This window comes from Cotesia typhae, unplaced genomic scaffold, assembly GCF_013202065.1.
Source record: "Cotesia typhae breed Kobodo isofemale line unplaced genomic scaffold, CoteBio_Ctyphae contig_48, whole genome shotgun sequence".
In the NCBI taxonomy this organism is placed as follows: Eukaryota; Metazoa; Arthropoda; class Insecta; order Hymenoptera; family Braconidae; genus Cotesia; species Cotesia typhae.
In genome coordinates, this window is record NW_027423756.1 from 3514807 (window position 1) to 3541120 (window position 26314).

At 30.1% G+C, this 26314-nt stretch overlaps 1 protein-coding gene and 1 long non-coding RNA gene across 3 annotated transcripts in view; one reads left to right on the forward strand and one right to left on the reverse strand.

Annotated features, from left to right (window-relative positions):
• Window positions 1–23368, reverse strand: part of LOC141529303 (homeotic protein antennapedia-like) — a 139335-nt gene extending 115967 nt beyond the window's left edge. For both annotated transcript variants that reach the window (XM_074245807.1, XM_074245806.1), the window contains exon 1: window positions 22973–23368. The gene's annotated coding sequence lies outside the window, so the exon portion shown is untranslated. The remainder of the gene's footprint in view (window positions 1–22972) is intronic.
• Window positions 23369–23723: 355 nt separating this feature from the next.
• Window positions 23724–26035, forward strand: LOC141529309 (uncharacterized). The gene is made up of 2 exons (XR_012479577.1): window positions 23724–24805; window positions 24871–26035. It is a non-coding gene; the product is annotated as an uncharacterized LOC141529309 (long non-coding RNA).
• The last annotated feature ends 279 nt before the right edge of the window (window positions 26036–26314 follow it).

Below are 26314 nucleotides of genomic sequence, written 5' to 3' on the forward strand. Positions count from 1 at the left end.
GTGAAATAGCAAGTAGTAAGAGTAGAAACAGCCTAGGAGTGTTTGGCTGAAGGATACGATTCATAAACCACCAATTACCTGAGTAACCCTTAACTGGGAACAAGAATTAAGTGTTATTATTATATCTTGCTGTGTATTTCAAGTGCTTAAATGCTTTATATTGTTAAACTTATTTAACGGATTTCTATTAAGATATAACTAACTGGTATTGATTGTGATCGAACAAAAGCCAGGATTGATTGATTGTTTGAGTTATTATGGCGTGATCACGATGTATAGTCGCATAAATTGATCAGTTATATGTTATTTTACTGGTTTGTTAGTTTGCTATTTTTTTTCATTTATTTACGAAAGTCTGCGGATAATATTTCTTGTTAGCAGTTTCAAAAGATAAATGGATTTGTAAAAATATTTATAAAAGTTTATTCACTTAAAAAATAAAAAAATTGACGTGGACGGTCAGAGACAAAAAAATAAGATTTTAAGCGTTTGAATGGCGCTACACCAAATAGATGATAAATCTTGCAACTTTTTTATATCAGGGTGTACTTGAATGAGATCTTTGATTATAGTCGGTGCAGTAAATTCAATTGGAAGAGTAGACTACGGCGAATACTCGGAAGCGCAGCTCTCGGATATTGACGGTTCGGCAGGAAGTACTTGATATATATAGCAGCGCAATTTATCGAATGATAAATTCCAGATAGATAGGATCGCGGCTAGATTAAACGACAATTCCTTCTCGTCCTCCATTCTGGATTCCCGTAGCTTCTGGATTCACCTAGCTCTAGTTCTCTGTCCTTATTTTATCTCAACTCTCAACTCGTTTATTTCTGTTATGCTTCTTTTCGTCTTTCTTTCTTTTACGAAATTAAATATATTGTCGAATTGCAGTTGTGGCAGCCGTAGAGATATAACCACCACTACATCTTCGCAAACCCTTATTTCTTTTTGCATCTTTCATATAATTTTCTCACTCTTACAACCCTTAGGCGACATTTTGCCCTTCCTTTGGGTTCTTCTGCCACATTCTGCCCTTATCTGCCACTGCAGACTTTTCCCATCCCTCTTCTGCTGGCTCTGCCTTCCCAAACATACCATCACCCTCTTGTATCTAAAAGCCACTTGACTCACCAATCTCCCCACACTTTTTTCTTCTACATCTCCCCTGAAGCTTATAAGATTATGATAACTAACCACTGCCACCAATTCACCTCGATTTTTTCTGATTAAATAGTTTACTTCTTTTCAGGAAATAAAACTTTATGTTAAATTTTGTGACAAAAATTATTATTAATTTTTATTTTATCACCATAGAATTTTATTTTTAAATTAAAAAATTCTATAAATTAATGTTTTTACACCTATCAGTCAAGTGACCAGTAAATCTAATTTAAGCCAACGGATGGAAATTCCATCTTCCCTATTGGTAGAGACATTCTCTCTTCACATAAGTTCGATGGGGATTCATCGAACTTGAATACTAGTGAAGCTGACATCTTGTGGTATCTGTTCGAGTTATAAAGATGTTCATTGAAAATGAAAGAATTGAAAGAAACTAAATGAGAGCAAAGACAAACCTTGAAAAAATAAATGGGGTTGGTTAACAAGCCAGGGGCCCGGTAGCTTAACTGGTAGAGCTCCTGACATGTTATCAGGGAGATCCAGGTTCGATTCCTGGCTTGGTAACCAACCCCATTTATTTTTTCAATGTTTGTCTTTGCTCTCATTTAGCTTCTTTCATTTCTTTCATTTTCAATGATCATCTTTATAACTCGAACAGATACCACAAGCTTTCAGCTTCACTAATATTCAAGTTCGATGGAACCCCATCGAACTTATGTGAAGAGAGAATGTCTCTCGACCAATAGGGAAGATGGAATTTCCATCCGTTGGCTTGAATTAGATTTACTAGTCGCTTGACCGCTAGGTGTAAAAACATTAATTTATACATATATAATTCGGTTGTAGAAAAAAATAATAAAAAATTCTATTTTTAATTGATTATTAAAAACATTAATATTCTAATGAATACAAAAGAATAGGTAGTGAAATGTAAACATTTAATTGTATTCAAGGTATACATTAAGATTAAGTAACTCTGAATGTAGAGCATAATTGAATATGCATTAATAGAAGTAACTCACTCTAGAAAATCTAAATTAAATAGTTTGGGTTATAAATACTAGAATTATTTAAATAGAAAAATGGGTATGTTTGTATTTTCAACCACCCATTGCAACCATACATGAGTACAAAAATGAAATATAGTGATCATTCTAAAATACAGAGATTACTTTGAAAAATTTCATTTGCTTTAAATCAGACAGAAAAAATAGGAAAAAAATTAATTAAATCAACAACTTTTCTACTCAATTTAAAACAGAGCAATCTTTAAAAATGATTTTCTTCTGTTTATATTATTTTTGCGCTCAGTAGGTATTTGAAAATTGTAGTATAGCTTCTTATGAAATTATCACCATCAATCACTTTGTTTGCACACATAATAAAATAATGTATTGCGTATCGTTTTAAAGATTTACAAATAAATCTCTAATTACTGTACATCATGCTAGTGATTATAGCTTCGAACATTCATTGTTCAATTAAACTGTTTTTAATTCTAGAAAAAATATGTCAGAAAACAATAAAAAGTATGTCTATCCTAGCGCGAAAAAATTTTTGGACAAGGTATGTTCCGTTGATTAAATAACTGTAGATAAATAATTTCATCATTATTTACTTCCGTCTTCTTTTATAACATGAAAAAAAAATTGATTCGACCCAAGAGAATATTTGATGGAATAGAAGTCTTCTGGAACTAAGAACTTTTTTTTGGATTAAGAAAGTTTTTGCTTCTCCCAAGGCAATTTCGTACCTCGTAAATATTTTCTTGCAAATAAATTTTTTTGTATAACCCAAAATTTCATGAACCAAGAAATTTTTTATGGAGATAAATAAAAAAAAAGCAATTATTCACAGTAAGCCACATATATTACACTATGAACAGACATAAAAGGAGAAAAAAATAGTGATACTGATTTGTTTCATAAAATGTGCAAATAAAATTAAAAGATGAATATCATTAAAGTAGTAGACGGTAGGTATAAATGTAGGTAAAACGAAGCCAATTCAGAGTATGCTTCTCGTATCGCGCCTCTGAAAGTGTATGGTGTTGTCTTGTAGTATTCCCCAGTAGATACAGCCCCTTTGCTACTAACCCCTATCAAGGGGTTGGGTAGAAGGGTGAACGAGTGGAGCTTGGGCGAGTAGAGAAGAGCAGCAGCGTGCTGCCCGCACCAGGCGCCCCTTCGCATATTTCACCGAGAATTTACGAGTTTCGATACGACAGGGAAATTGCAAGAATGGCGGAGTAATCTATCTTTTCTTGCTTCCACCGACTCTTTTCTTTTCTTCGACTTTCTTTCTCAAACTCCCATACAAAGACATGCGCTCTTTTCCTCCTTCTCCATTATATTTCCTCATTTAATTTTATTTCCTCGGTCAGCTCCGACTATCAAACATCATACACACTTATATGGCCACCATTTGTATTATTTTGTCCAGTCCTTTAAAAAATTTACGTCCTTTGACAAATTAATCGAGTTAACATACTTTCCCGAACAATAAGTACACTCATATTATACTTTTTTTATAGGCTAATAAATTTATTGACCATACATTAGAAAATAAGAATTTTTTCAAAGCTTCAATAATTTATGTAATGTAATAAATTTATATTATTATTATTATTATTAGGAATACAAAAAAAATCAAGCATTTTTTAAACTTTTTATTTTTTGCATCACACTATCCATGTACTTTAAAGATTAAAATATACATCTCTTAACTGTGTGTATTTAAATTCAAACATTTATTTAATAATCATTCATTTATCAGATAGCGGAAAAAGTTTAATATCTATTCATAAACTAATAAAATTAATCACTCTGTGGAAGCTTTAACATGACTTCACGCGATATTCATAACCCCAATTAAATAAATCCTTCCGGTGCTGGACAATTAACATGTATGTTATTTATCTGGCTCGATCAATGAAACGCCTCATGGTCACTTAATATATTATATATTTTATTTTACAATCTCTCTACAGCAATGAATGAACACGGTCTCAGACAGTAATGTGTCAGTAGTTATAGTCAGTTGTTACCTTGTTGTGTGCTCGTGTCGGTATCATATCAGTTCAGTTTCATCCGGAGTTCGCATCAGACCATGGAAAGCTTAATTAATAAAAATAAAGAAAATCTCAAAGTATCATCACCAACGTCATCATCAATTGGCAAGATCTTGGTATGTAAAATGGAATGCATTATTCAAGCCTACATACAATGTGATGTATCAAGTACACATGATTTAAGGAAGAATTTAGATAGAAGATAATTTGTATAGTTGATAGAGACAGTTGATCTTAGTGAACAAAGTGAGAAAGTTTTAGTTATAAAATAGTTATGAAAAAATTGGATGTACATTTCAAAGTTGGTTAGACAAAGCATGGATGGTGTGGGTGCGCGCGCATCCCGTTGCTACATTAGTTGCTTTTACTACTATACTACTGGCTCTTCTATGTTATATCTACGGGAGTGTACCCTACCACGCGGCTGCCGCCACTCGGTTTAATTTAACACAGCAGCTGTAATCCCATCCATTACGCCCGCGGTAATATACGATCGCTCGAGATTCATACTCCGTTTTTTCACTAATTAACAGACGGGACAAATCGCTCTACCGATCCCCCTCTGTTAGTGGAACGCGCACGTCACGTTGCTTACCCCTTTTTACAACTCGTTTTCTCTCACGGGAAAAATCATTTTCTTTTTTATTCTTTTACACTTCATCATTTTAAATTTATATTTTCTAAGGTACGCTCTATGAAAATTATTACAAAAAATTTATCACACCAATGAATCTTGCATTAATAAAATGTTATCAAGTAACATGAACTGAGCCCATTAAAAGTTTATTTCAATGTGTTTAATATTCAGTATTATAATTATGGGTTGATAACAAAAGATAAAAAAATAAGTTTGTTTGGCGATCACAAGGTCTGAGGAAAAAGATATATCCTATAGGATAGACCATGAATATATGCATAAATATGTGTGTACTTTGCGTTGTCACACACCCAGTGGACATAGCAAGAGATTTAATTGGATTGAACGCCATCACCTGGCACTTAATCAAGTAATTAATTTTACCTGAAATATAACCAGGAAGTTCTTCATCCGAATGATTTTTTTTGTTTGTTTGTCAAGTGAGGCTTTTGTGTTTACATTACTATTTCTGATACAGTAATTTATAACACAAAATTAGATTTTTGAAGTTTTCTCTTTAAATGTAAATTTATTACCTAACTACATTATCATCATGTAGCTCATTGCTAAATGGGTTTTTTTTTCTATTACGGCCAGACTTTTTTCAATTATTAACCAATCATATGAATTCAATTAATATATTAGAAATTGTTAAAGCTTATAGTACCTTCTGTTAATGAAAAATATGCAGAAAAATAAAAAAAAAAAAATTTTTTTTTTTTAATTTATTTACAAAGTAAATTGCCATCTTTTGACAAGATGTAAAATTATGTTAAAAAAATAAGAGAATGTTGGTACATTTGCTTGCATTTCAAATAATAGTATATTATGTAACTGAGTGGATAGGGTTTTAGACTATAAGAAGGTTGGCGTGACGAGCGAAGTGAGTTTCCCAACACACGAGTACCGAAAGTCTGATTTACAAAGTTCTTCCATAAGGAAATGTAAATAATTTATATAATACTTTAATCAATATTATAATTAAAAATGAATGGACGTATTACTATGAAAAAATAAGTAAGTTCAAACATTTATAAATAAAAGATATTTCATTTTTAACGTTTGTAATTAATATCAGCCTTATTTTCATATTATACACGGAGAAAAAAATATTTTTAAAATGACTATCCAACTTATCCTTAAATGAAGTTTCCTTAAAATAACAATCCAGATTTCTGGTTTAAGGATTCATTTGTTTCCCGTATGTAGTTTCGTTAAGGATCTGTATAGTTGAGTCAACTAAATATGCCTAAAGTAATGATACGGATTGTCATTTTGACTATCCGCTGTATAGCTGAATTGGCTATACAGAATATCTCTAAGAAAAATGAGTATACGGCGTACAATCAGAATAACGATACGTATCCTCATTCTGACGATATTTTTTTTCTCCGTGTACGAATATTTGTTATTTGATGTTAGCTAAGGATTGGACTTTTGCAAAGAAGTAAAAATATTTTGTGTTATATTGAAAATTCTGTTTGAAAAACTGATTGTCAGCTAGCGTACACTGATAGAAGGATTTGTTTATAGTTAAAAATATTTGTTAATATCTAATAAATGATTTATTAAATATTAACAAATATTTTTAACTATTAACAAATCCTTCTATCAGTGTATATTTATGTATTTATTAATTTTTCACATGAAGAATTTTGTTTATTTTATCATTACATTGTGTTTATGCATTGGGTGTCTTGGTGACATCCAGAAACGAAATCAATTATGAACACAAATAAATATTAATTCGACTAACCTGAGTTGTTTCATCTGATAAAAAATTATATTGGTCTCTTTTAGCCTTATCCTTAATGAATCGATAAAGAAATTTGAAGCTCATTAAGTTAGAATTGATGAAAAAAATACACTCAAATAAAATAAACTACGGATGACTTGAATAGAATTTGCTTGGCTTAAATATATTCATAACTCTGGTTGACTTGAATGCGATTTATTTATGACAACTAAATATTTATCCCGTTATTTCCAAGTACGGAGTTTCATAGTCACGAATAAATATTATTTAAATAAAATAACTGTCTTATTAAATTTCTGACATTTAAAAGTGTAGCGTTTAAAATTGAAATATGACTAACATTTTAAAAATTTCTTTAGAAATTATTTTAAAAAATCTTCCCTAGAGTTCGAACAAAGTATGATTTACGAAAATGGTGATGAAAGAACCAAGCGACATGGTGACGTTTGCATTTGATCAAACTCGTACATATGTCTCTAAGAAGTGAAATAGAAAATTTGCTTGTTCAGCAACTCCAGTACCTCCTGTTCGTGATCGCGGCATGCTCTTTTAATTTATCTTTTTACCTCCATTTCATCTCATCGTTCTCGCTCGGTCGTATCTTTATTTGGGGAAGGAAAATATATCAAAAACAAAAAAAATATATGATGTTAAAGAACAAATCAAGTTGCCCGTTGGCTCATTTAAAGTTTTTAGTGGCTGGGTTCCAAATATTTGCTTTAGGTTATTGCGATGCAAAGAGACTTTCTGGACAGATATATAACTTCTATATGTACACACAAAACAGATAACTAAACCTAGTAAAAGAGCGAAAAAGAGTAATGCTGAACTACAGAGAGAAATCTCTCAGTTTGTGACATTGCAGTATTAAGTTAAGATATACACAAGTTCTGAGAGACTACTAATACAGCAAAGCTTTATATTGTTGTATGAGTAAACCAAATTCTGTCTCTTTTCTTCTGCATCCCTGTATATTATACTCGAGTGGCATATTCCGATCTCCATCCTACTTATTCGTATATTCTTCTTTCATTGCTGTTGCTACTCTTCGCTGTCTCATCCTCTATAGAGTTACTTTAGCTTTGCCAAACCTTTTTCCAACTCTGCTTTCTAACTTGCTGCCAAATCGAGAACCCTTTCTGTCATGTATATTATTATTGTACTTACGTATGACATTATCAAACAAATCGTCATGATACGTTAAGTGCGATACCTTTCTGAATTTACTCTAACTGATTATCCAATCCTTTTATTCAAATTTTTTATTATTTCTGTATAGTATTGCACTATTTCATCTCTTCATTTCAAGAAATGAAGCTTTTAAATTATTAAATTTATTTTACATTAAGAAAAAAATTTTTTAATGCACGTCACTTGCGTGAACGCGAATTTGAAAAATGATTGGAATCTGTAGCACTTACATGTAGTAATTCCCGTGCAAAAAAAAATTCTGATTCAAAATGAATTTAAGATTGAAATTTATATTTTGACATAAATATGAATTAGTTTTGAGATCAATCCAAATTTGAAACTGATTTGTAAATAGAAATTAGCACACCTATAGAAATTTCGATTCAGCTTTAGAATTTAAATAAAGACTTAAGAATATTTCATAGATCAAATTTATCCTAAATATTTAAATAGTATCTAAAATAAAGAATTTTACTCGAATAACAAAAACATTTCTCACACTCCTTTCATCTTGTTTTTTTCTAAAATTAATTAGTTATTATTATTTACTCAAGAAAAAATTATTCCTGATTTCTCAAAATTTTCTTAATTTGAGAAAAGATTAAAATTGTTTAGCTGTCTATAATTTTTAGAGCTAGTAAATCTTATTTTTTCTTTTAAATAATATAATTTGGAAAACTGTGATATTTTTTGGAATTAAAAATAAGTTCTTTTAATCGATATCTCAAGCTACTATCTGCCGTGTCAAATCAAGAACGTGGATCAATATGTTTATTTTTCACTTAAATCGTAGTATTACAGTGCTCTCTCCCTAAGATATTTTAGTTATGTCTCAATTTTTCCATTAGTTATTAACAAGAGAAAAAAAGATAACCTGATATCTTAGGGAGGAAGCACTGTAGATCAAGTAGGTTGAAATCCGAAACAATAATCATTCATATTATGTCTACTTCATTTATCTATAAACTAATCAGTAAATTAATTTTATTATTATGAGTATCCTTGATAATTTGTATTGAAATTTGTCATGCTATTGATAGTTATTTTTATAATGAGTGTTAAAAGTTAATGACATTTAAGAATACTTTAATTCATAATTGTCAGTAAGACAATCTAATCACCTTTACGACTTAATGTAATTTAAGTTGGAGCGACCAACAAGCTTGTAATTATTATTATACAGAGCAGAACCCCAAGTAGTCAATTATCAAAACATATATGCAAAGTTATGTAGGCGTATTTGCAATGCGCTTACGCCCCGGTAGATTCTACCCTCTTCGTGAATACTTGATGCTCTTTTCGTTAGCCGTTTCCCAGGAAAAGAGTTACGCCGAATACAAAATTTCAGTAACTTTATTTAATTTAATTTTGGCGCAGTTAAACAAAAAAATGTCTGAATAAAATAGATTACCTTGGCTTAAACATTCATTCCAAAGGATTTAGTGAGACTTTTAACATCAAGTAACTTAACTACCACCGTAAGAATCAAAGTCTATTTCTAGTTCTCTGCCAAGTATTCGTACTCGAAATTCTGAGGTGTAGGATTTACTTAACAAGCTCAATTCAAGTCATTTTAACAACATAAATAATGAATTAACCAATTGGAAGTGAACGATGGTAAAGAATCCTTCCAATTTTTCGTAGTTTTTGAAGATAAATATCTACTTTAATTGCATGATTTTTTACAAATATTTTTGAAGTATGTTTACAAAGATAATACGCGTTGATATCCGACAACATATCGTCAAAAAAAAAAAAACGTTTGAGACGAAATATTCCTGTGACATAATCTTCAGCGTAACATCACAGTTTTTATGGTTTTCAAAATAAAATTGCTGATAGGTTAAAAATGTTCTCAAAGAATTTGACAATTTTTTTTAACGTAATGCAATACTTGAGATGTACGATAAATGTATGGTGAATTTGAATGCTCTTTTTAGTAGCAATATCAGCAAATGTAAATCCAAACATGAAGCGTAAAAAAATGAAGTCATTGAGGAGAAAGAGAGAGTATATGAATACGATTATAGTCAAACGTACTGCTGTGATGATACAGAGAACATTCTTCCCCCCTATAAAACGGTAACAGTGTACAACTCTAAAAGCAATAATAAGGTGAGTAGCTACATGGTTTTAAAACCCATCGATCAATGTTGTCCATTCGACGATAAAACAGTACGATGCTGCTTCTGTAATTGACGGGGATCCATCATCCGCTTTTCGTCTTTTACTGCTCACGAATAAAATATTGCTGATGACACCCCTTCAAAACCATATATTTACAATCTCAAAGGATCATTGGTCATTCATCCAAAGTTGATTTTAACAACCGTAACATTTTAAATTGTTGAACGATTATACTTGTTTTAACTGCACATAAAAATGATCATAAATGTAACACACGAAAAAATTGTAGGGTATCAATGCCCATGGGAAATGGGAATCACTTCTGAAACAAGTTGGTTTCCAAGATTGAAGGTTGTAGATTGCGATTTTGATAGCAAGGGAGCTATCTCGAATGATTTCTTTATTACTACTCTCTTTAGAAAACCTGTGATGAAAAATCACTCTGAGTACGATTTTTTACCCTCTAGCGAATGAAACTTTATTGTATTTTATTCCATACTTTATTGTCTTTTTCAGTTATATCTATAAACATCTACTTTTATGGGTCATGGTGACTACAAACGAAAATGGATAAAGTTAGATCATTTAGAAAGACGGATGTTTCGAATATCTTCGATGAACAAATTGATCACGATGTAAATTACAAATAAAAGTTGATTGTTCAGTTACATCTTTTAACATTTCTTTGGAGTGTTCGAATAGTTGTTTTTGTAATGTATATTATTATGCCTGAATAAAACAATAAGTAAAACAGGGTAATCCTAAATTCATCCCCTACGAATGTAGAAGAGATATAAAATAGGAGAAAGATAGGCGAGCTCTAAAATCCACGAGCTTACTTAATACCCCTATGATGTATGCGATGACCACGACTAATTCCAAATAAATAATTTGAAATACACAGATTATGTTAATAGCCTCCAATGCAAATCAGATAAAATGAAGAGATAAATAACACATGTATGCGACACATTGTGTGTATGTAATAAATAAATCTGCTTTTGATTTTTTTGGTTTACTTGTTTAACGCTATTGTATAATGCAATTACTTTTGCTTGAAAAAAAAAAAAAAAGAAACAGTACAGGTATAAATTTAAAATCATAAAATTATATCAAATTAATAATTCCATGCTTAAATTATTTTACGAAGAAAAAAAACAGCTATGATTACCGTTGCGTTGTGTTTTTAGAAAAATGTTTATAAGCAGTATAGAGAGTGCTGCGTAACACGCCTGGTTAGTACCAACGCACGACTTTGTTATTCAGACAGCAGCCAGTAGTTTTTATATAGCGCCCTCTAATGTCCCAGCATTTTAACCTCAATTTGCTCTAAAACACTACACTGTAAAAAAATTTTTGAACTAGGTGTAGTAGAAGTAGTATAATTCACGATAATTTTGCGTTCTGAAGTTAAATATCGACTCTACACGCTGAAAAATTTATGGTTATCTCCAATTGTCAAATTGTATGAGCGCAGCCATTTGTAATGTAATCATGTGTTTCACAGGCTGGCAATAGCTTGTCGGCTCGGTACTCGCTTACCAAAGTGTAGGACCGGGTTCGATCCCAGCGTGCACCACTGAATATTATTTTCACAATAATATTTACGCGCATAACATTGTCAGCCACATGGTGGTGATCTGTGGACTGTTTTCGAACAAGCTAAAGGTGACGTTCACTTCGACATAAAATGAAGAGAGACCCCATAACACGTTCGAATCAGATTCAGAGCCCTACGGACACACAGCTGGGCCGGCATGGAGGATCTCTCTGTTGTCAACCAGTGAGGACCACTGCAAGGCCCGGCGATGTGACCGTATGGGTCAAATAATACCTGAAGACCTCTCACTTTGATGGAAGCCAACGTGTCATAGTAAGAGGGTCCTGCACCACCAACGTTGCCCTTGGAGCACAGGCATCCTCCATTGTAAAGTGCCTTGTCCTATATAGTGGGCTCTATAGGATGGACCGTAATGCACCCACAGTAACTTACTGGAACATGATTCCGGACCCAAGAAGCCCCAGGACTGTACTTTAGCGATACCGGCTCGACTGAGGTGACGGAAAAGAGGTAGAGGGCTTAGCTAATCGTTAGGTGGCTCGCTAGTGTGGGCCTAATAACGAAGACGCCAGGCACACGGCCCTTCTCGATGGATCAGCGAGTACGGGGCGCTAGTACAGTAGTTGTGTAGGCATTGGGACTCCGCAATCATGGCTCCCCCACCATGTAAACTCAAAAACAATAGTAGATTGCAATAGTTAATCAGAGAATTGAAATTGTCCTTCGTAAGCTCCGGGTACAATGGCGAACAGCTGAGTGCCCGGGTAAACAAAAAACAAATTCAATCATGTGTTTCACTTTTTTGAGATTCTTAAGAAGAAATAATTAAAACGCGCGAAATTATTAAGAAAATTTTTCTAATTCTATTTATATATGTAAATAAATACTTAGTAAAATTGAATTTCGAATTTAATAAGATGAAATATTCTGGATATTTTAGCGATCGATTACTAACGAGCTTATTTATGAGTATTAAGTTCAAGAATTGGGATAATAAGTTTTAGAAACCCAAAAAAACTTCATTACTTTGGAAATGAATATAGAAGCCATATATTCCATTTTTTGTACTTTTGTTAAAATTTTTTAAAGATTTTGAAGATTGTTTGCTTTAGCCTGTTCAGTGAACGATTTGTTTGTAAGTGATTTGGAGTGAATCTTATTATTTGGTGAGGCTAGAATTGTATAGACAATGGAATTATATTAATGAGTATGAAGTATACAACTGTATTGTAGCAGTTATCTATTGATTTTTTACCAAAGAATTATTTATTACTATTTTAAGAATTTCGATAGATCGATTTTATCATTTCCAATTCAATTTTTCTATCATAGTGCATGAGAAACGAATAGTTATGAAAAAACCATTTCTTTACATGCATCCATTCAGATCACATATTGAGCTAGCACAACTTTTATATATGATGACAGTCAGTCTGCTCATATTATGAAAATCATAAAACCTTTTTTATATTATTAAAAATAAGAATAATTTTGGAGACATAAAGTTGTGAAAATAGTTTCAATAATTATAAAAATGAATGATTCGATTGTAGTTTTTACACTTTTACAAAAAAAAATTTTAATAGGCTTGCATTTCGATCAAATAATTATTTATACAAAAAATCTTGCGATTAAATAAGACATTTATCGAAATAATTATCTATAATGAATCATCAAGAATGCAACAAAAAATTTTTTTTACAATCTCTTTGCATAATGATTATGTTTTAAAAAAGTTAATTACTATTCACCAATTTAAATTATTAACTGGTTACTAGCAAGCACAATGTCTTTAAAAAGAGCGATGATCGAAACAAGTGTTTGTATATAGCTGAAGTTTTTTGAGTAAAAAATGTGATCTGATGATTTAAGTCCTTATGAAGGTGTCAATGAGAAAGAGTGCGTTAAGATTTAGCAAGTTTTTTCAATGAGATGCCGATGACCGTGCCAAGGGATCCTTTGCTCGATTGAGTTTAAAAAACACGTTACCAGTGACGTAGACTCGCGCGTGTACAAGTTGGATACTAAGGTGATACTAATTGAAACGAGAAATTCCCGCCACATATCACTGAGAACGTCCGTCTGATCGTTGTCACGGCAGCCTCGTGCGATCACGCAAACACTTATATCTGCACTGTTGGTCAACATAACCGTACACTGCATATATCGGGGGTTGTTATATACACAGCTTCGTTGTATACCATAATACTCGCACCAAATAACGATAGACGATCGTTGCACGCACTAAGGAAGCGTTCAAGTTACTGAAGTAAACAGAACATGAATTGCGAAAGCTGATGAAACATACTAAATCCAGATCTTGAAGGAACATTAATCATATTATCAATAATATTATCATTTTTACTTGTAAAGATTTGAAATTATCCAGTACATTATCATTGGAATATGATTAAATTTTATTTTCTGCATGACCAGCAATTTACATTATTTAAATCTCGTTACCATAAGAGTGCTAGTCCACGAAATTGTTGAAGATGAGCTCTTGCTGAAAGATGTATAATTACATGCAACGAATATATAAAATACCAATATTATGCTATGGCATAAAGTCGTGAAACTACAGAGTAGAGAATCGGTAATGGTAAGGGATACAAATGAATCAGTTTCACGGCTCGTAAAACAAGACAACGCAATTGATGCCGTCCTCATACATGAATCAACAACCTTTTCTATATTTACATAACAACACTCGACTGTAAGTTTCACCGCGAAGGGGAGGCTTTGACAGATTGAGAATATGGATGGACATTACCCACGAGGGACTCTTTCTTCAAGAGGGTAGATGTGGATGAGATGAAACAGAAAAAAAATAACGACTGGGACTGAAGCAAAAGACTTCTAAATCATGGAGAACAAACAAAAGAACGTTGAAGGATTCATGTGGCAATATACATCATTTTTTAGCTCAATCAATATGTTTTTAGAATATTTGTCATTTTAAATTCACATTAACTTTTTGCTTATCTAATATATTTTTTGACATGGATATAAATATACATATACTAAAAAAAAGATTTACTTAAAACTTGAAAATATATTGTCTCTATAAATTTAATCTTGAAGTAAACATACTTGTTTTTTGACCTCAACAATTTTCTTTGAATTAATATTATTAAAAATATTGAATTAAGTACATAAATATCTCTTTGGTTGGTGAAATATATTCTTTACATATGGTAAGACTTTTTTATTCAAAACCCTATTGAGGCATCGAAAATATTGAGATATTGTCTAGCGATCCTGCTATCTAGAAACAAAATTCACAAGACGTTTTTGATCAAAATATTGTTTTTGTCAATTTTAATGCTCTGAGATATTATTTGCTGAAAAGTTTTTGACAAGACAATTTTGGAAAGACTTTGTCGAAGGCATTGAAGGACTGCAAGTAGAAATAATGGAAAATAAAACCAGTAATAAAATTTGACTGAATTAAAATGTGCGATGTCATCAAAAGTCGCAAATAGGCTTTTCTTTATAAAATTCATATTGTACACAGATAGAAAAAGTAACTTTATTCAAGAAAAATTTTTGAACCAAGATAATCATTTGGGAAAATTTTACTATTTTGAATCGAGTAGAAAATTTCTTGACTCAAGTAAATTTCATTTATATAGATCAAGAACATTTCTGGTTGATTCAACGCAATTTTTTTTTTTGTATTTAAAATTTTTTTCCTGAATCTGGTTAATTTTTCCAGCAATGTAGATGGATTAATAAATTTAATTCTTTCTTTTTGAGTCAAGTAGAGTACTTTTTTTCGTTGAGAAATTTAATTTCCTGAGACGAAATATTGCAATTGTAAATAAATCTTAGTGCTAATTCACAAAAGTAACATTAATAGATAATTCAAATCATTCTTATTAATAAAACGAAGGAACATCATGTAATGAAATAGAGTAAATTATTCATGAAATGCGTTCGTATGATAAACAAACACCATGCCTAATGGGAACCGCATAGAATATCTTATTCGATTGAGGCCAAATACAGCTAAGTAATACTATAGGCACTTTAACAGTATCCACGCTTCATCAGTATCTCCTGAAGGATACTATCAAGTAATTCTTATTATGAAATCGATGTGTATATTGATTTCCCATTTCAGCCAGTAATTACAAAATTGAATTTGAATCTTCAATAATAAATCGATCTTACTTGAAGAGTTAAATAAGTCGTGTTGTTGGCAATATATTCTCTCGAAAATAAGAAAGGTATATATGATCTATAGTCATGATGCGTGTATGCATGAGAATTTAATGAAATGATTTTGCAAAAAGATTATAGATAAAATCTTGATTTTGTGTGATTGTATTCTAAAATGTAGACAATCGTCTAAGGTGGGCGACAGTACTTATCGAATAAACCTGTGGACCAAGAACGGCTGTTGCAGAATACAGCATGTCTCCATATGTGCTATGTATAAGAAGCTACAGAGAGAAGGAGAAGTAAGGCGTAACAAGTCTGCAAAGTAAAAGGAACCAACGTAGAGTCACCCGCGCAAACGGTGACATGCTGCCGAGCCGGTTGTATTGTGAGACCCTTTTGTAAAAGATGCTAAAGCTAACCGAAAGAGAGAGTGAATAAGTTTCCCGTGGGCCCCGTCAGAATCTCCAAGGCAGGTGAATATAACCTCACTGCACTAGTGCCACCGCCGCAACGTATACTGTGTAGAGAATTCAAGTTTATATTGTCGTTTTGCAATTACACATACTCACTTCTTATTCTTCACATACTCGGGTAAATCCGCGGTAGTTTATATGCTTTTTAGTAAAAATAGCATTTTTGCACAACAAATAAAACAATGTGAAGATTTGGTCATGAGTGCAAATAAAAGGATAAAAAATAGAGGAAATATTAAAAAAAAAAAAAAATGGAATATAAAAGAGTGTACAGATTCTAATAATTATTGATTTAGTAACAAAAAAGTTATTCTGTTGCTAATTTGTAACGTAAAGTGGAAAAAAAGAAACTTAGTTAATAGCATTCAAATGATTTTGGTTCTTTACTGCTCTAACAATGAAAAAAGTTACGGAGGAAAGGCAAAGAAAATTTCTTGATCGTAAAGCACTCTTTATTGCTTCAAGTAATATATAAGACGTTCAATATTTATCTATCTAAAATTTCAATCTATGGCTATTACTGTTGCACAAACCTCAGTGTTGCAATTTGATTTGAAAAATTCGATTTTAAGCATCAATACTAATCTCCGTCAACACTGCAGATTACTTCATATATCATCTCAATTCATAATTTGGAAAAATATAGGTGAATGGTAATTGAATGCTGTACATTAATCACTCGACCTATGGTCATTCATACGCATCAGAGGCAGCGTTGATTACTCTATAAACGACGTATTTGCTGTCAGACGAATCATCCATATTGCATAAAGGAAATCGGGAATTTTTTTTTTTTTTTGAGATTAGATTTAATTATCTCAAATTTTCAATCAACTAAAAAATAACTGGTCCCGAGTATGTTTACTTCGGGAAAGGCAAGGCGAAATGGGTCTTGGAAATTTTTGATTCAATATTAACCCCTTTAGAAGAAAGTGCTCATATGTAGAGTTTTTTTCATTTGTTAAACTCACTTTCTAATTAGATGCAAGATAATACTGTTGGCTTAAGATTTCTGAAAAGATTCTACTGAAAAAAAATTAGGAATATTTATATTTAACTAAATAAATTTTTAGACAACAAACAATTTAATTGGAAAACATTTAGCAATAAAATAAGAAAAATTATTTTTCAATAAGTATATCTTATTTTTTCATTTAAACAAGAAATAATTTAATCTAAAAAATAAAATTTCTTGAGGTGTGGAAAATATTCCTTATGTCAAGAAGTTTTTGAGGGATAAGGTTTTTTACCTGAATGTGAGCAAGAATTGTTTGTCATTAATTTCAATTTTTTATAGATGACTTTTCGAGCATATTGATAACAAATACGTGAATCGATAAAAAACAATTAACTTTGTATAAAAATAAAAATCTAGAATCTAAAAGCAAGTAAAATTTAATTTATCCAAGAATAATTTCGTTTCTCACGAATTTTTGTTTTAAATAAAGTTCATTTTTTCATTAAGGTATTGCAAAAGTTCACAACAAAATAATACGAATTAAAAAACTGAAATAGTTAAATTTTATTAGAGGGTCCAATTTGTCCCACATTTAAAAATTTTTATTTTTCAACCAACCTACACAGAAATAAAATTTACTCAAATCAAGTAAATAATTTTAAAGAATTTCATCTTCTTGATTTAAGTCGAAAAATTCTTAAACTAAGAAATTTGTCTTAGTTCAAGTAAATTTTATTCAATTCAAGAATTTTTTATCTGGATTCAAGTTAATGAAACTCTTCAAAATTATTTTCTTAGATCATGAATTTTTCTCTCAATTTAAGTTAATTTTTTTTCAGTGAAGTTAGTTAATAGCAAAAGCAGTGAAAAAATGAGCATACGAACTGTTTTTGTCACCTCCTATATGTAACTCGAAAAAAAGATGGTTTTAGGTGTGCACATTTGAATTTTATAGACTCTATGAAATTTATGTTTTGATTATTCGTCTAAATAACAGACGAGTCTAGTAACTAAATTTAGCAAAGTAAAGTACCTAGTTGTATAAGTAGATATTGTATGGGATAGACTGTCAGGATTAAAATTTTATATCGGAAGAAACATGATACTGAATATTCTTACGAATATGAACAAGTCATGGCGCCAAGCGTATATTCCTGAACGATTTTTATGACCTCCGTAGTACTTATAAAATGAAAAATATCCAATAAAAAATTTGCCCACATTTGTATGCGACTTCGCACGCACACGTTACGCACTTTTAATCGGCTCTCAAGTACGTGACTGCGTATGCTCGCGTGTCAGAAGAGTCGTGTGCATCCCTGGTTGTTAGCAGAGTAAACGGGACACAAAAAAAATTTTTTTTTTCATTGATTCTTTATTCTTCGAAGGATTTGCTTGATCTTACTATTGAATTCACTATGTGTGATTTAAAATTGTTCTAATACCGCACTGATAAAAAAATTGACTTGACTCAAGAGCCAAACTCTTGAACCAAGAATTCCATTTTGAAGAAAACAATTTTCTTGAGTCAAAAGAATAAATTCTTGAGCTAAGAAATTATTCTTGGTCTAAGAAAATTTTCTTGTTTCAACTCATAATTCATAATTATATAACTGGTGTATGTATTGCAACAATGTATTCCAAAACAAGGCACATAAAAATTATAGTTCGGCGTGTTCAATTTAAGTACCTTCTATGATAATTTTGTAGTGTAATTTTGATTGTTAAAACTCTTGATTAATTTATATCACCAAATGATATAAGATGTATGATTATTTCAAGCATTGAAGTAGAAGCTAGCCATTATAAAATAATGGATGCCTTTTTTAGCAACCGCAAACTATTATACTCGAAAATATAAGACCGAAACCATATTATTATGTTTGTAGTTTTGAACAGGACACGCGGTATTCGAACTATAGCGTCTCACTGGAGACTTCCGTACACAAACGCTTCGGCGTTATCTAATTTATTGCTCCGAGTCATCTACCAAGTGTACAAGAAAGATAATGATAGGAAAAAACCGATTCATTCACCGTTCTACCACGATGAATCTTGGTAAAACTTACTTGTATAAAAATATACTCGTCGCACGTGTTGAGGCGCTCGCATGTTATTGTCACTTTTTTTAAATATATTTCTTGTGAGAAAATAAAAATATCGAAAGGCAAAAATCAATCATTAGTAATGATAATAATAATTTCTGTTTTATGGTAAGAATTTATTAACAAAAAAATATTTGTTAAGTTTTTCAGAAAATCACGGTAAAGTCGTGACCTCGTTTTACGTAAACTTCTCGTCTAAAAAATATAAAAAAAAAATCTTCGAGTGTAAGGACGAAAGAGTATTTTTGGTTCTTAATGCGGTGAGTAGTGTTGAGTCGTGTTGCAAAAACACGAGAGTATAAATAAAAATAATAAAACTATAAAGTAAATAAAATAACATAACATTAGAAACGGAACTTCGGGGAAGCTAAGATGAGAAAAAGACTGAAAAGTCAACTCTCCGAGGATAGACGCATATAAGTTGCACATGCTTACGAACCTTCCCGCCAGAGGCTGCAGAGATGAGAGATGAGAGACGAAAGAGGAAAGATGGCGGCCGCCAAAGTCTCTAACCGGTTCGTTTATATTGCTCTCTATTCTTCCTTCTTTCTCGTTCCTTCTATCTCGAATATTGCATCTATTATATATATTCCTTCTAAAATCACATTTACACGATCTACAATATCTCAAACAATCTCGGTTTATAACTTATTACTTCGATACTTTTTTTTTTTTTTTTTTTTAATATTGAGATTGCAAAAAAGTAGAAAATTGCTTTCAGCATTAGTGCCGAGAATGTGTACCTTTATCACAAAAATTATCAAAAAGTACATAAATACTATGAGAGTAACTGAAGTAAATTTGCCCCGGAGATATACTTTAAAAAATATTCTTCAAATATTTTTGTTCGGTTGAAGAAGTTAAATTTCAACAGTTTCGAATCTTCAGAAAAAATCTATCTCACAGTAAAAATTTTGTAACATTGTGTCAAAAAATTTTGTGTTAAAAATTTTTATGTTAAATGTTTAACACTTTTTTGTGTTGATTTAACAGAAAAATGTTAAATTTACAGATAAAAGTGTTAAATATTTAACACTGTTTTTTGACACAATGACGCAAAATTTTTTACTGTGCATTTATGGCTGAACTTCTTAGTTTTTTTTAAATTTAATTTTCTTCAAAATCAAAAATTTTTAGTTTTTACTTAACATTACAGAATTATTTTCTTATTGATTGACTTCAGAAAATCTATCGTATGGAATTCATGATTCAATTGAAATTGGTTTAGTCTCAAAATTATCAAAATAAAAAAAAAATGATCCCTGATTCGTTATTGGTTAAGATTAAAGTGCGCGCATAGCGCAAAATTTAAATTTCTAGTACAATATTGAAATAGGTAAATTTATATCTGTCACCTACAAAATTTTACAATTAAAAAATATTTAACTTCATCCTCACGACCACTACTGACCCAATAATTTTTCTCGTTGATACCGAATAAATTTCAATCTTTTATTCCTTGTTTGTATAAAATTACCAGTGAAACCTGTTTGCAATAAGTTGCATCATAGTCTTTTTTAATAAACTAATCATTTTAAGATATGCACAATAGATTATTTCATAAAAAACTATTGACATTTTTTATTTATTTAAATAAATAGAATCTATTCGAATGTGCTTAACTATATTCATTTACTGGATATGAAATAATATAATAAAAATTTTACATCCAAGTAACCACTTCACATGTTAGATTTAATGTTTCGCGGTTGAGGATTTATAAATTCTGTAAACAAATTATATTTCTATATGTCATGAGTCAAGAAATATTATTTATGAGTGAACAAGAACAGTATGAATTGATTTGAATCGTTTATAAATAAAATATTAAAAAGGTATACTTTTATTGATTGAATGAAATTTCTTGAAATTTTATCATCAAAGAATTTAAATAAATTATCACATCTGATTAATACATCTTAAGTAAATCAGTTTACTCTAAATATTGTAGACTTTGATTAAAATCAAATCGAAATTTTAATTTTGTTGATTTATAAAAAAATTTCGTGATATGAATCTTTTAAGCAAAAATTAGTGTTTTTAAGTAATCTATAAATCAAAACTATTCAATTGAAAAAAAATTTTTATTTTAATTGTAGATGATTAAACTACAGCATTTCTCATATTAAGATATCTTTCAAATAATTTATTCTCATTATATGAATGTCTCCATACCACATGTGTTGAAGTGTCTCCGCAATCTTGCCATCAGTGCATTGGCATATTTTTCTGACATAGTACACATCAAAAAAAAAATTAACTTGAATCAACAGAATAATTTTGAAGAGTTAAAATGTCTTAAATCATGACGATAAATTCTTAAATAAAAAAAAATTTCTTAGTTTAAGTGTTAAATTTATACATAAAAATGTTTAACTTTTAAATATTGTGTTGTATAAATAAATATAAGTGTTAAATATTGAACATGATATTTTTTAACGCCAATTTTTTCGACGCAATGACGTAAAATTTCTTACTGTATACTTAGAATTTATTTATATTTTGAAATGAAGGGGACACAAATTTTTTAAATTTCAAGATTGAGAACAGAGAATGAAAAATTAAGATTGATTTTTAATGTACTCATAAAAATTAATGATTAGTGATTTTAATAGTTATCTAGCTTCATAAATAATTTTTTTTTTACATTTTTATGAAAACGCATTCCTCATTTTAAAAGCACAAGTGAGTAGTATAATTTACGAAGTAACATATGATAAGATAGTTTATCGTCTGACTTTCATTCGCTGAGAAAAATTATTTGCATACATTAAATAACAATTGATTGGTAATCCATACTATATACTTCAAATAGTAACATCAATATATTAATATAGTCATATAAGTAAATTAAATGAGTTTTACAAAAAAATAGTCATAATGATAAATCTGAAAATTTAGTCTTTTACATTAAAATTACCTTATATTTTTGTCTATATCAATGCTAATAAATATTTTTCGTGTATTTTTAAATATCACTTGAATTAAAATGATGAGAAAATATTTTTATCTGATCGTGACGATCAATTGTAGAATAAAATCGAACTAAAGCATACACTGATAGAGAAATCACCTCGATATTAAAAAAAATAATAATTTACAATCAAGAAAATGATTTTAAAGAATTATATTATCTTGAATCGAGCAGAAAAGTTTTTTGAACCAACTGAAAATAACTAAAACCAAGAAAAAAATTTTTTTAAGAACTTCTCTTGATTTAAAGCAACAAAATTCCTTTGAATAATTTGTTTTTTTTTTTTTTTTTTTTTTTTTAAATCAATGTTATTGTTTATGAGTTTCTTACAAAGATAACAACTGAAAAATATGTAAGAATTGCTTCAATTTTCTTCAAGTCTTCTAGCATTTAATAAATTCTCAACTCAGTAATAAAATTAGTAATATGTAAATCATGATTCAAATCGACTGGAAAAAATTAATATCGTTTGTCGGTTAAATGGGTTTTATACTTATTGAGGACGTCATAAAATATTTTACACAGAAAAAAAAATTTCTTGAACCAAGAAAATTGTAAGGAAGATCGAATTTATTTTGGAGCAAGAAGAAATGTTCTTGGTTTAATAAAATTTAACTTCATTCAAGAAATTTTCAATCTTCCTTAAGATTTTCTTGATTTAAGAAAATTTACGCTCGACTCAAAACTTTATTTCTTTCTGTGTATAATCTGCGTAAATGTAAATGAAAGTGTTATTCCTGATATTTTACAATGTTTTTTAGAAAATGATAACTGGTAAAATCTCATAATCGGAAAATATTTACGACAAAAACTATGGCGCATACTTACAACGTAAAATTTTATCTTAGGGTTCATTATTTTTACTTTTAAAAAATGTGCACTTAAAACTTCCAACTATTTTGATCCTATAGCTCTTTGCACTTGGTTACTTTTTCAACCTGAAGTCACACTATTCAAAAATTAATTGCAGATTTTTCATCACTGTACTTTTCACTATTGACCTAAACATTTTTTTGATACTGTTATATTCAAGAGCTCGACGCACTTAATTACTTCTGAATTGATAATTGTTATTAAAAGTAAACAAGAATGGCCTCGTCAATATAATAAAGAATCCGTCAGTTAAGATTATGTTTTGTAGATAAAGCTGTGTCTATCAGCCATTATGCACTATGGCGCGGCACAGAAACGAATAGGTCAACACGAGACTTGAACACCGCTGACCACTTTGCTGTTTACCCCCCTCAATCATCAACATAAGCGCGCTTTTACACCTACACCTTGCCACTGTCCATCCCCTCTTCATTCTATTGTCAGTATCCATTCTCCAACTGTCTGTTACTTCTTCTTCCATATTATTATACTTCTTGTTTCCCGCATTCTTCAGTATTCGCCCGTCACATTCGTACGTATTATTTCATATTTTAAGAAATCATACAATAATAACTCATGCTCATACGACAATTAAAATTGCTTCATAAGGTTGGATATTAGACCTTACCGTACTATCAATGTTACTGTTTGTATCATACCACAAAATTCTAGACCTATTTTTATTTTTGTATCAAAATATGATTCTATACTTAATCAAAAGAATCAAAAGTTATTTCCACACTTGTAGTTAAAACAATCATAAGTTATTCACTTAGCTGAGATATTTAGAGGAACTCAGTTTGATTCCAAGTAACATTTAAATTTTTAAGTAAACTAATATTTGGTAATTTTTTTAACTAAGAAATTTTATGAGCCAAAAATAATTAAAATTTCTCAGGAAAAAATTTTGTGAACTAAGACAGTTTATTACATGGAAAGAACAAGATGACACTGGATATCATCCCAGATTATACTGAGTAAAAAAAATTTCAGACAGTAGCTAGTATAATCCAGATTACAATGGGTATAATCCAGATATCACGCAGTATAATCTGGATTAGACTAACTACAATCTTTTGACATTTTTTTTCACCACAGATATTACTGAGTATAATCTGGGATGATATCCAGTGTCATCGTATTCTTTCCGTGTAGATCAAAAAACTAAATTTTCTGACGATAAAAAATTTTTCTCAACTTAACGTGCGGAATAATCCATGTCGTTTACGTCAAATAAATCAGTAAATTCAACCAAGGTTCACGAGTATGTTGACAAATACACAAACAGTCAAAAGCTATTGTAAAATTATAATATGTATATCAGGAATGTGGACTAGATAGGATCATAATAACAAATTACATTATTATTTCTGCGACGTTTCGGTCATTTATTAGACCTTCATCAGGCATCTGAAAATTACACAATTTGTATTAGAGACTTAACGGAGTAATTTAACTTTAAGTTTTTGTTTATATAGTATGCTGACCTTCGAGAGTAATTTATTTGAGGTATTTGGAATTATATTTTATATATGGATTTTGAATCGAATATTTCACGCAAGCAGCGCTAATTTGTATGACGAATGCTTCGCGGTATAGTACATAAAGTTTAGATTCGAGTTAACTGTTGCCACGCAATAACAATTTTATAAGTGTCGTGTGTACTTTATTTCTGAGTTAATAGTAAGAATAATTAACGAATCTATCAATTTTGTTAATTTTGTGATGATTTATATGACTAAGGCAACTGTGCAATGTAAGATAGTGATTGTTAGAATTCGTATTATGGTAAATATTGGAATTGTATCAATTGTTATGTTATTTTGTTAGTTATTAATTTGTGTAATTTTCAGATGCCTGATGAAGGTCTAATAAATGACCGAAACGTCGCAGAAATAATTATGTGATTTGTTATTATGATCCTATCTAGTCCACATTCCTGATATCCATATTATAATTAAGAATTATGGATGATAATGAAAATAATGCTATAGTAAAACTTGTAACGTTTCGTACACGAAAAAAAAATCGGTAGAAAAAATTACATTTGTCCCATCGTAATCCAGAATCAGACTTTCGATATGTCTTCACTAACTTACGATATTATTTAAGCAAGGCATTCAATTTCTTTAGGATTAAAAAATGATTATACATTTTTGGTGCATTGTTATTAGTAAGAATAATTGCTAATATGTCTTGAAAAATTTCTGCTTATTGTAAGAACAAAATGGAATGTTTATGTTTGATTTCTTAAAAAAACAAATATAAGTTAAAATAGTGAAGTTTTTTATCAAGTAATATTCTAACATAATTATAATCAAAAGTAACTTTCTCACATTATTTGATAAGTGTAAAAACATGATACCGTTGAATTAATAACTTTCGATGTAAATAATAATCCAAGTACATACGATTATTTTAAATTAAGTGTACGATTATAATGTTGAGTCAGTTATTAAGTGAAGTATGATAGTTACAAATTGTTTCTTTGTACAATTATTATGCGATCAAAGTTGTGCATAAAAGTCATAAGCGGAACGAAATTCAATTTTTTTCAGTAATAAAGTCAGCAATGCAGTGAAATTTATGATACTTATAAAACAAATAGAAACAAATGTTTTAATTTAGCATTTAGTGCGTATGATATCCGCTTATCTTATACAGATCTAGATTAATTGTAATATTATAATAACAAGTTTTAATTAGTTATAGTCGAATTAAAATGGAACAAATCCAAATGTAGTTTTTAGTTTCAACACGCAAGATCTAAAGACATCTTTGGTGTATTATGTAGCACCTACCGCATACTCACGCTATTATCAATGAAGACACGCGCTTAATTTAATTCAAAATGAAAAAAATTATAATATTTTACTTCAAAACTTTCAATACTATATCATAACTTTTTAGTAATTTTAATAAGGCTGTTGAAATTTAAATTCTTTTTTGGCAACACGTGCCGCTTATATTCTCAAAATTTTAGCATAGTTGGATAATAAAACACTTATATTTACAAAAGTTAAGTATATAATTTATTTCACAATAATACAGTGATATCTGAATGAGTGGAACCCGAAAAAGTGAGAAACCTCTATTACACTGATAAAAGAAATTGACTTGATTCAAGAGCCAAAAAGAATATCATTTTGAAGATTATGATTTTTTTGAGTCAAGAGAATAAATTCTTGAGTTAAGAAATTATTCTTGGTCGAAGAAAATTTTCTTGTTTCAAGAATTTATTCTCTTGACTCAAGAAAATCATTTCTTAAAAATGTAGTTCTTGGTTCAAGATTTCGG